Consider the following 12,453-nt stretch of genomic DNA (forward strand, 5'->3'; position numbering starts at 1 on the left):
CTCCGCAGCTCTGTTCGCTCCGCCAGCTGGAACAGGAGGCGCTCACTCCGCATATTGATCATGCACAGCGTTATCGCCGCCGTCGGCCATCACCGAGACAATAGTGTGCCCCTGGCACCGAATTTCAACACAACATAACTTCGTCAAGGAGTGTCGGATTTCGGATCGGAAAGTAGATCCCGTGTCTACGACCATTCGCCAACTAGAACCCACCACCGTGGATCAGGATTTCGACCAGGATTTATGCGGAGGGTCCGAGGGTTTCCGGAGCTCCGAGCTTACGCGGCCATCTTGCTTGCCCGCGAAGCTCCTCCGTCCCAGCGCATACAATATTAAGTCATTTTAAACTTTAGTTTGCTATATTTTTATTTATTAGTAACATTTCTATATAGGCATTGATAAGGCAGTAAATTTTTTAGTACGTTTCTTCATTGTGGCTGTTGTTGGTAGGAATTTATAGTTTAAATAAAAAAGAGAGAGCATTTATTTATTTTAGGGAGTTTAGCTAAGTTTCTTGAGGCTTTTATAGTACATAAAATGGGAGTTTACTTACTTGGATTGTAGTACAATGTGTTGTAGTAGTTGGTCTAGCTGAGTATTCTTTTCTCATCAGCAAAGTAACCGTTTTTCTCCCAGTTTGGTCCAAAAATGGTAATTTTAGTGAAGTTTGTAATTGTTTTTATAGTAGTTAGTTAAGTATTTCTGCATTTTGATTGGTTTGATGACATTTATTTTAAATCTATTAGTTGAGAAGTTTAGTTTGAATTTTATATCCGTTATAGTTTAATGAGGTAGTTTTATTTGTTATTTAGTACTAGTACATAATTAGAGATGTTTTGTATGTGTTTTATATTTATTGTTTATAATGCTAAAAATGTTTTAAAATGTAAAGTGTTTATAAAAATATTATTAAATGAGTATATTTGAATTATTAAGTATGTTTACATTATTTGTGTATTGAAAAATAAAATATATATTTTTCAAGCATATAGTATATTTATATATGTTAAGTATTATTTAAAATGTAATAATAATTAAATAGTAATTTTGTTGAGAGAATTGTGTGTTTAATGTTAAAGAAAAGAAGTCGATATTTTCTGTGTTTGTAAATAGGCAGTAAGTAAGTCAATAATTGTGGTGTCGATATTTGTGTTGTGTTTAATGTTATTTAAAGAATTGTCGATAATTTTGTAGTCAATATTTATGTAGTCAATATAATTTAAAACTATATTATTGTAGTCGATGATAAAATATCGATATTTGTGTAAATCCTTGTTTAGGAATATGGTGACGATATTTATGTAGACGATGTTTTTGCGACAATATTTTTGTAGGTCGGTGTTTTTGTAATCGATATTTGATCAGGGATCCATATTAATGTACTAACTAACATGTTTTGTCTTATTAATATTGCATTGCAGGATATATTAGATATCTAGGGGAAGCTTGCCAATGTGCTTTTTCTAACTATAATCCGCTTACACTAAAATGGCTGCTGATACGTGGGATTTTCTACTGCAAATGCATCTGCCATGCCCATATGACATGCTTGGTGGGAAAACTTTTGCTTCTGCACCATGGAACTAAGATGGCTGTTCTGTGTCCTAATGTGCAAGGAGCTTGAATCGCTGCTTTGCTAAGCTGTTTGTTTTTGCTTAATATCTAACGCAATAGTTAAAATAAAATAATGGGAATAGAGTAGAAAGAAATGTTATATAGTGCATTCATTTATTTTGTGTTTCTAAAACTGTTTCTTTTCTGTTTTTGCATGTTATCAAAATTATGGGCCTAAATACTTTGCTGAACTCCATCTTTGGAGAAACTGCTCCAATGCGACAAATGTTCTTTTTTTTTTTTTTATTTATTTAAAATTTTGTTGACACACATCATACAACAATTGTCATTTGTATAAACAGAGATCACAATGCAGAATTTAACCCAAATAATTACTGTATATAAAAAATTATAAACAAAACACACATACAGGTGGAAAACTTGAACAAGCCTTATAGATTATTAACCAAGGGGTACCCTTACTCTCTCTTTCCAGCAATATACAGGTTTCCAAATTTTTAATCCCAGTTTTCTTGCTCTTTTACCCTTCCTGGCATATATACCTTTTTCAAGGTTAAATATCCCCAATAGCAAAGCAATCCATTGTTGTGTTGTGGGGGGGGTAGGGTCCCGCCATGCTCTAGCAATTAGTAGTCTGTACACTGCCATCGCCAGGAATACAAATTCAGTATTATCATCCCTATATCCCCTAACCCCTAGCATGATAACAATTGGTGTTAAGATCTCATTTACACCAAGAGTATGCCTCATAAAATCTTCAATACCCTTTCGTAAATTCTCTAAGTGGGGACAGAGTGCGAAGATATGGATACTATCTGCTGCTGGAGCATTGCAACGAAAACAAGTTGTCCCTGTGGTCGCCCCCCACTGTGCAATGCGGTCCGGCGTGTGATAGAGTTGATATACAGTTTTAAAGTGCTGCGATTGAAGAGGAGCAGAACACAGCACAGAACATCCTAACTCGAGTGAATCCAGAAAAAGTTGACTCTGTACCCCTAGTTTCCCTGCCCATTTATCTCCAAATTTCTCAGTATCATCTTTTTTTAATCCTGCTAGACTAGCATAAAAGAATCGTATAGAACACTCTCCCCCCTGAGCTAGGGATTACATAAGGTTACTCTTCCGAAATCCACATTCTCCCCCCTTTTTCTTACCCAGGAAACTCCTGATTTGCAGATACTTAAAAAAACTATTTCTTGTAATGCCATATTTTCCCATCAAATCTGAAAATTGTAATATATTCCCATCCAATCCCATCAAATCCCCTATTTTTTTAATGCCTTGCATATCCCATTCCGCCATAATAGAATCCGAGAATATCAAGGGGGGTAGTGTTCTATTCCTATACATTCTAGTATACCTATTGTATCTTCCTAGTCCACATTTCTTTGCTACTGCTATCCAGATGTTATATGCAGCTTTAACTGTTTTAAAACGTGTATGTTTATAGTAAAGGAAATCAGCGTGATTTAGGAAAGCGTTTGCGGCATCTGCCCCCATTACAATTGAATATACCATTGTCGAAAAAGATCTAACATTCAACTCTAAATTACCTGCCCCCAGCAAACCCTGAGCGTATTGTAGTACAGATGCCCAATAATATAGCCTAAAGTCTGGGACCCCCCACCCTCCACTAACCCTTGGTAACGTCATAAACTTATAGGCCCTTCTCGTTTTCCCATATGACCATATAAATTTATTTAGTATTGATTCTAGTTTATTAAACCAAATTGATTAAAAAAAAGAGGAATAGTGCGAAAGAAATAAAGGAATTTAGGGAGAATAATCATTTTTATCACGTTTGTATGTCCTACTAGCGTAAGTTTAAGCTTATCTATTCTGGCCAACTCTGCACTTACATCTTTAATTAAAGGGGAAATGTTCCGTCCTACCACTGTGTCCAGATTAGGTGATATCTCAACTCCTAAATACGTTGCTGCAGGAACCACCCGATTATCATTATATTGGACCATTGCGTTTTTAATGATTTGTGTTTTTGCGCTATTTAATTTGTACCCGGATATTCTTCAAAATTTACTAGCCTCCAACTCGACCTCCTCCATTGCTTTGGCTGGGTCTGGGGTGATTATGGCAACGTCATCTGCATACGCTAATACAATAACCTCCACTCCGTTTGATATAAGAGGAGGTATATTCGGGTTAGATTTTAAATAACGCAAATATGGATCCATGTATAATGCGAAAAGGAGGGGAGAGCTAGGACAACCTTGCCTAGTGCCTCTTTTAATTTGTACAGGTGCAGTTAAATCTCGATTTATTGTAATTCTGGCTGTAGGTGCCTTATATAGAACCTGAATTGCCCTTATAAATTTATCGCCAAAACCATATACTTTCATTATTTCCCATAAGTATATCCATGCAACCCTATCAAAAGCCTTCTCGGCGTCAAGGAACATGGCTGCCAAGGGACCACCAATAACCTCCATGGCATCAAAGCAAGTGATTACTGTTCGAACACGTGTAGTGGTACCTTTTCCTGGAATAAATCCATGTTGCTCTGATGTGACTAGTTTTTCAATGACGGTGGACAGCCTTGTTGCCAGAATTTTAGAATATAATTTCACGTCCGCATTCATAAGGGCAATTGGTCTATACGACCCTGGGGCTGTAGGAGGCTTACCCTTTTTAAGAATGACAATAATCTCAGAATCTGGGACTGACACTTCCCTCTGTGCTTGTAAAAGAGTATCTAGTAGCTCTGCACTTATAGAAGAAAAAAATGTTTTATAAAATTCAATTGGAATGAGATCTGGCCCTGCGGCTTTATGTTATGTTATGTTATGTTATGTTATTTATTATTTGTTAAGCGCGCATACGCCCTGGGGCTTCTTGGCGCTGGTGAGAGAATCAAACATAACAGTGCATAAAAGAAGTACAATTATTTTTTACAGTAGGCCTGGGAAAAAAGAAGAGTTTTAAATGCCTTCCTAAAAGCAAGGAGATCCTTGCTATGTCGCAGGGTCAAGGGGAGGGAATTCCACAATGAGGAGGCTAAGAATTGAAAACTGCTGCCCCCTTGACGTTTCTTTTTGAAACGAGGGACCTCGAGTAGATCTTTGTGGATTGATCTCAAACTGCGCGAAGGTGTATATTTGCGCAGTAGTGATCTAAGGAACATAGGGCCCTTGCCCTCCAGAGCCTTGAACACAATGCAACCCACCTTGAAAGTGGCTCTCTGTTCCACAGGCAGCCAGTGCAGAGTCTCTAGTCCATGTCTAATCGATTCCCACTTAGGTACTTTGCAGATAAGTCTCGCAGCTTGATTTTGCAAGTACTGCAATCTTTTAAGTTGGCCAATAGGCGCCCCCAAGTAGAGGCCATTGGAGAAATCGATATGGGACAGGACTAGAGCACTGACTGTCTGAATTAAAGCCAGGCCTGTAAGAAGATGTGCTATTTTTCTGATCTTCCTCAATTGAAAAAACCCCGAGGAGACCACAGTTCCGACTTGGCTCACCAAGGTAAGATCCTCACTAAGAGTCACTCCCAAGCTTTTCACTGTACGGGATTTTTTTGGGGGCGAGCCCATGTCCGATGGCCAGAAGCTGGGACTCCAGCTGATCTCACTCTTCCCAGGTAGAATGAGCTCCGTTTTTCCCGGATTTAACTTAAGGTGGTTTAGGGACATCCACCTCTGAATAAAAGACATGGTAGCTCGAAATTCCTCGGCAGCATTGTGGGAGTTTAGCACAAAAACCAACTGCAGGTCGTCTGCATAGTTATAAACATCGACCTTAAACTCTCGTAGGGAGAATAACAGTGGGCGCATGTACAAATTAAATAATAAAGGGGACAAGGAAGATCCTTGAGGGACCCCACAGAAGGAGATTTTTTTAGGGGCTGTGAAGGAGCCTAGTCGAACCGATTGAGTGCGTCCAGAAATAAAAGACTTGAGCCAGGCCAAGGCCGAGTCTCGAAGACCGGCCTGTTCGACACGGTTGACCAAGATGGTATAGTCAACCGTGTCGAACGCCGCAGACAGGTCCAGTAACACCAAAGCCTGGTGTAAGTCCCTGTCTGCATTAGACCTTAGAGTATTCTGGATGGCCAATATCACTGCCTCAGTGGAGTGACCAGGCCGGAAACCTGCCTGGTTGGGTTGTAAATACCCGGAAGCCTCCACAAAACTTGATAGGCAGTTAGTTACATGCGCCTCCAATATTTTAGATAGGTAAGGCAGTAACGATATTGGTCTGTAATTAGAGAGGTCTGAGGAATCAATGCCAGGTTTTTTTTTCAAAGGGATCAATAAGGCCTGTTTAAAACTATTAGGGACGCTTCCTGACACAAGGGAGTTATTGAGCAGTGGAATCAGGCTACTTGGGAGCGCCCGACCAATTTCTCTCATTACTTGGGGAGGGCAGGCATCCTGAGGAGATCCTGATTTAACTCTAGTGAGTAAATCTTGAAGGGTTTGGTGAGTGATTAAGGGAAAGGAATGCAGGGTAAGAGGGTTTAAAAAAGTGTCGTCTATCGGGGCACAAACTGGAAGTTTGGATAAAGTATCCTTAATCAGCGAATTGCAGAGCAGTTGTGAAGGGACAACCGGGGGAGAAGTTCTCTCATCATTGCACAACTCCGTCACAATCCTGAAAATTTCTTTCGACTTGTTGGTGGCATTAAGTATTTTAGAAGAGAAATAAGCAGTTTTGTGGGTGTGCAATGTTTTTTGGTAGGCTTCTCGGGTAGAACAATAAGCGATCCTTGCTTGAGGACAATAGTTGGAGCGCCATGTTCTCTCTTGCTGCCTCACTTCAAGTTTTAGTTTCCTCAACTCCGGTGTAAACCATTTATGCGCATCCGCGCCACGCGAGTTGTCAAAACGAGTGAGGGGAACACAAACATTAATGGCCGAATTTAGCCAGTCTTGAAGCCTACCTTCGGCTATCTCCACATCTGGGCTCTGCTCTGGCAGAGTAGACTTTAACCGATTTAAGAAAGCAGACATGTCCAGCGAGGACCATTTCCGAGTCAAACTGGTGGCCTTCAGCTTAAATTGAAGAGCTTTCTCAACACAAAATGAGAAACTAATAATAAAATGATCAGACCAGCTACAAGGTTTAATATCAATAAGATCAATGGCTAAATTCAATGACCAAAGTTGGTCGAGACTGTGGCCCTTTTGATGGGTCTGAGTGTCTATATGTTGTGTTAAATTCAGATCACTCAGAAGGTCCCTAGTCTCTGCTGCTTGGGGGTCAGATAGAATATTATCAAACCAGAGATTTAAATCCCCGACCAAAAGCAGTTTTGAATTATCAGTGGCTAGCATGGCCAGTTGCTCCGCAAGGATAGCAGGGAACATAACCATGGTTTGGGGCGGGCGGTATAGTAAAACCACCACAAGTGTCCCATTGACAGTGTCCAATTTGGCAACAATATTCTCCACATTAGGAATATCCAAGGAGGGGAGTTGTCTAAGTTGATGTTTTTTATTGGAGATGATGGCCACCCCGCCCCCAATTTTACCTGCCGGTCGTATCACGGAGATAATATAATAATCAGCAGGTAAAGCGGCCAAGATGTCCGGTAATGAGTCCGGGGTGAGCCATGTTTCGGTCAACAGGAGTAAATCCGGTTTAATGTCAGATAGTAGCAGAAAGATATCTATCTGATGTTTGGTCATGGAACGTGTGTTTAAATAAAGACATCTAAAATTGCAGGTGGTAACTGGCATGCTTGCCGAGACCGCGCAGGTAGAGGCGGAGTCCGTAGTTAGGGTGATGGGATTACTAATGCCTAGGCGAAATGTCCGCTTCACCGCATTGAGGGGTACGGGAGGGCACTTCATGGTAGAAGGTCTTAGCGCTAATAATTCGGCGGAAGTATACACCAGAGGACACACAGAGTCCCTAGCCCCTAGTCCCGGACGCTCGCGGACGAGCGCAGACGAGCTTGACTCTAGCGCGACTCCGGCGCGTCTCCGTCGCGCTTTAGATGATGGGAGTTCCAATAATGCTGATGTTACTTCCTCTAATGTTATATCGGACTCTAGGTTAGTCTGATCTTCTATTTCCAACATATCAAGCTGTATATTTCCCAGATAGTCTCTTATTTCAATACTTATTTCCTCAAAACCCATCCTATTGTCGCTATCATATAAGTTCGTATAGTATTCCCAAAATTCATTCCTTATACCATTAGAATCTAATATCACATTTCCTAAATTATCTACCATGCTTTTAATATCCCCAGCATTGGTTTTCTGCCTCGTTCTAACAGCAAGAATATGCCCCACCTTCTCGCTGTATTCAAACACCTGTTCCTTTTTTGCGAAATAGTTTACGGCTGTTTTATATGGCTGAGATACCCGCCACCCCCTCTCAACACAATCCCCAAGGATGGGAAACCGGAAACAGTTCTGAAGTTTTTGGAAGACGGGAGGGAGTAACCCTCCCGGCCGTATTTATTAAAATATGAAACAAAATTAAAACATTAAATAAACAGTTTCATATTATGTACAATTTCATTACCACATTGCGATGTTTGGCTAACCTTAACAGATTCTCTAATACAAAGGTTCTCCTAGCCGAACTAACATCCTACAAAACATTTACTTGAAATTTTGAAATTGTACATCCTAACGTTTAAGGGCCAACGGCAAGGTCGTAACCGGTGTCAAGATCCCTAACCCAGAAATATCGCCCTCACTTGTGAGGGGCGGCCCAGAGGCGTACCTCAAGTGCAATTACCAATTTCCCTTGACTTGACGGGGGCCCCAATAAAACTCGACGCCACTTAGAGGTCGTAAGAGGACTCGTGTGAGGTATCTAGAAGGTAGCGTAGACCCCCCCCAAACCCCACACAACTTACCACATCTGCCATCGCAGACGTCCTGGCCCCGGGAAATTCCCCAGGAGGGGGCTGTAACCCCTCCTACCCAGGACGGGGCCTTGACCGCCTTTCCTTTTCTTTCGGCGACCCATCCTTAGAAGGGACCGCCTCCCCGTTGAGGGGCCAATGGCCACCTCCCCCGAGCGCTCCCATCCGTGCTGGGTGACGCCCACTCATAGGGATCTTCCAATTAGTGCTCACCGATCATGACCTTACCGCCCGACCAAAATAAATACGACAATGCTAACTAAATGACTAAACTAAAAAGACAGTAGCAACTACAATTTTATTAAAAGCATGCTTACCAATGAACACTAAAGCAGAATTTCTTTATTTGCGAAACGTAACACAAATCGACCATTCTTTATTACATACTCAAAATCATCACGATAATACCACAACCTGTAAACGAAAATCAGAGTTATCCATCAACTTTATTCAAAAAACCACTTGCTGTCCTCAGGGGCTGGTGGGTGGGTCAAAATTGGCTCTTCGTTCCGTCTCGAGCTCACGTGCAGCGAGGAGGTGCAGCTTCAGAGCACAGGAACAAGAGGATGCCTTCTGATCTTGCTTCTCCTTTTATCCGTCTTCAGGGCGGGCGTAAACCCGCCCCTGCCTGCCCCAAGGGCGTGGCCAGCCGCGTCAGTGTCTAGGCCAACCCACTCTAGGGCGGGAAAAAGCGCGCCCCGGCTACGCCGCTTCGGGCATACCAGCCGAGACTCGCCTCCCGCCCAAGATGGCTTCCCGGGGGGGATCGTGGTACTCCGCCATACGTTCGGGGGGACCGAGTGGTCGCCCCTTTCCATATGGCTGAGATACCCGCCACCCCCTCTCAACACAATCCCCAAGGATGGGAAACCGGAAACAGTTCTGAAGTTTTTGGAAGACGGGAGGGAGTAACCCTCCCGGCCGTATTTATTAAAATATGAAACAAAATTAAAACATTAAATAAACAGTTTCATATTATGTACAATTTCATTACCACATTGCGATGTTTGGCTAACCTTAACAGATTCTCTAATACAAAGGTTCTCCTAGCCGAACTAACATCCTACAAAACATTTACTTGAAATTTTGAAATTGTACATCCTAACGTTTAAGGGCCAACGGCAAGGTCGTAACCGGTGTCAAGATCCCTAACCCAGAAATATCGCCCTCACTTGTGAGGGGCGGCCCAGAGGCGTACCTCAAGTGCAATTACCAATTTCCCTTGACTTGACGGGGGCCCCAATAAAACTCGACGCCACTTAGAGGTCGTACGAGGACTCGTGTGAGGTATCTAGAAGGTAGCGTAGACCCCCCCCCCCAAACCCCACACAACTTACAACATCTGCCGTCGCAGACGTCCTGGCCCCGGGAAATTCCCCAGGAGGGGGCTGTAACCCCTCCTACCCAGGAAGGGGCCTTGACCGCCTTTCCTTTTCTTTCGGCGACCCATCCTTAGAAGGGACCGCCTCCCCGTTGAGGGGCCAATGGCCACCTCCCCCGAGCGCTCCCATCCGTGCTGGGTGACGCCCACTCATAGGGATCTTCCAATTAGTGCTCACCGATCATGACCTTACCGCCACAGGCCGGATAGTTGACCGGCTATCCGGACCCCCCACAACACTCCTACCTAAAGGTCATGGTATAACGTTTTTAGCCATGCTAAGAAGTCTCCTATGAGTAACTCATTCCCCACCCGAGACAAATGCACTCCATCCCCCAAATACATACTGTCATCATTAATACACCCATGCGAAATAGAATGCAGTGTCTTGGAACGGAACAACCTACTCACTTTGTTATTAAGCTTTCTAACAGAATGATTTAAAGCAGGAACCGAAATAGCCCCCCGCCACACTTTTCGTGGGATCATATGGGACCACGCAATTGTGCACCCTGGAACTCTCCTCGCTAACCAACTTACAGTGGAAAGCATCGCCTCAAGAAGAAGTCGTCTACCAGTGGTGACCAAATCATTACCCCCAAGATGTACTATGACCACAGACGGCGGTGACCTCGTCCGCCCTAGCAAACCCTCAAAAAATGATTGAAACTGGTCAATACAGAGACCGCCTCTTCCGTAGAAGGACACACTGTACCCGTATTCCCCAGCTACGTGAATCATGTCACCTGCCTTGAATACGTCTGCGGCACGTCTCACGTATGAGTGGCCCACGACCCACACCTCCTTTTTCACAGCCGGTGATGTCTGACCGCTGGCCCGGTGTTGGGTCGACTGCAAAGTCCGCCCCGCCTCGTAGGCTTGCGAAACTGAAAACCAAACAAAAACAAGAAGCGTGAGTACATTGTTACAGCTTCACAACATGTGCAACCGCACATACCTTTTATAACAATTGGAGGACCAACGCCCCACCCGTTTAACTTGTTCCACATTCAGACCCCTGGCTGTAGCTTCTGTAGCAGCCCCTATCCGAAAGGAATGGGTCCCAAACTCGCCCGAGTTCAAGCCCGCAGCGGCAATCGACATCGCAAGCACCCGCTGAAACTGAAACTTTGTCAGTGGGGTGGCGTCCGCGTGTCTCAACAAGGTCCCCCCCATGATGCCACCCTTCGTGCTAAATAATCTTCTAAACACTTTACCGGGCACGTGGAGGACCCGGGAATCCTGCGTATGATTACGCAGTCACCCATCCCACTTTGATCGGTCTTGGACCTGACAAATGAGACCGTCATTGTCTCCCCTCTGATCTGGACGTGCTCCTGGCACAATCCTCCTGTCACATCCTGCTTGTTCCTCGCCACTAGTTCGCTTACCCGCATAGCCCCATGGAATGCCAGCGTAAAAGCGGCTCGGAATAACACTGTCTCAAACTGAGATGAACACGTAGCAGGGAGTCTGGATAATAACTGGGCCAGCCTATCCAAACCTATCGGGCGCCTCTCGTCTACTCTGCGACCCTCAAGGCGTTGCCACCCCCGTAGCGCTTTCTGTACAACGAAAGACGCTGTCGGGTCATGGATACCATGAGCCCTAGCAACAAAGGAAATGGCAGCCCGATGCCTCTGAGCCGTGGCCACCGATTTCCCGACCAAATGTAAGGACATCAGAAAATTTACCACCCACTCCTCCTGGCCCCAAAGCTCCTCTCTATCAGTCCCCAAAAAGGCTAAATAGGACCGGAACGCCCCTTCATATGCCTTCCTCGTCCTGGGTGCTAAGCTCTCTCCCACGAGGTTACGAAGTTCGGGGCACCGAGAGACCAGAGAGCTTCGGGAAAGGGTGCCGGCTCCGGGTCCGCTGTGGGAAGAAAACCCCAGAAAGCCTGCATACGAAAACGAGACAGTGCATCAGCCGCCTGGTTCATTACCCCTGGGACATTTCTTGCTCTGAATAGCACATTCAATTGCATACACAGTAAAACAATTTCTTTGAGCAGTCTCAAAATCCATTTGCATCGTGCTGCCTGACTATTGATACACTCGACCACGGTCATATTGTCAGACCAAAATACCACAGAGTGATCTTTGAACCCCTCGGGCCAAGTTCTCAGGGCCACTAAAATGGGGAAAAGTTCCAGGAAAGCAATGTTACTTGTCAGTCCACTGTTATGCCACCATGTCGGCCACTTTTGTGCAGACCATCTTGTGCCGAAGATGGCACCGAAACCTATGCTCCCTGCCGAATCTGTCCACAGCCCCAGCTCCTCAGAGGACACGGCCGGTTTATTCCAGACGACTCGACCATTGAAATCCGCCAGAAATGCCAACCAAATGCGCATGTCCTGGCGGACCTCTGCCGAGAGCCTTGTGCGATGATGGCCCTCCTTCAGGCCGACCATGGCTTGAGCAATCGAACGGGAAAAGGGGCGGGCCATTGGTATAACCCTCAGGGCAAAATTCAACTGGCCAACTAACTGCTGTAATTGATGCAGCTTAACCTTAGGTCCACTTATACACATTTGCAGGGATCTCCTGAACTTTGACACTTTGTCAGCTGGTAAACGAAAACAACCTTCTCCGGAGTCTAACTCGATCCCCAGAAACTCAAGGCAAGTGGAAGGCCCCACAGTCTTACCT

Source organism: Lissotriton vulgaris, chromosome 4_1 (assembly GCF_964263255.1).
Source record: "Lissotriton vulgaris chromosome 4_1, aLisVul1.2, whole genome shotgun sequence".
Classification (NCBI taxonomy): domain Eukaryota; kingdom Metazoa; phylum Chordata; class Amphibia; order Caudata; family Salamandridae; genus Lissotriton; species Lissotriton vulgaris.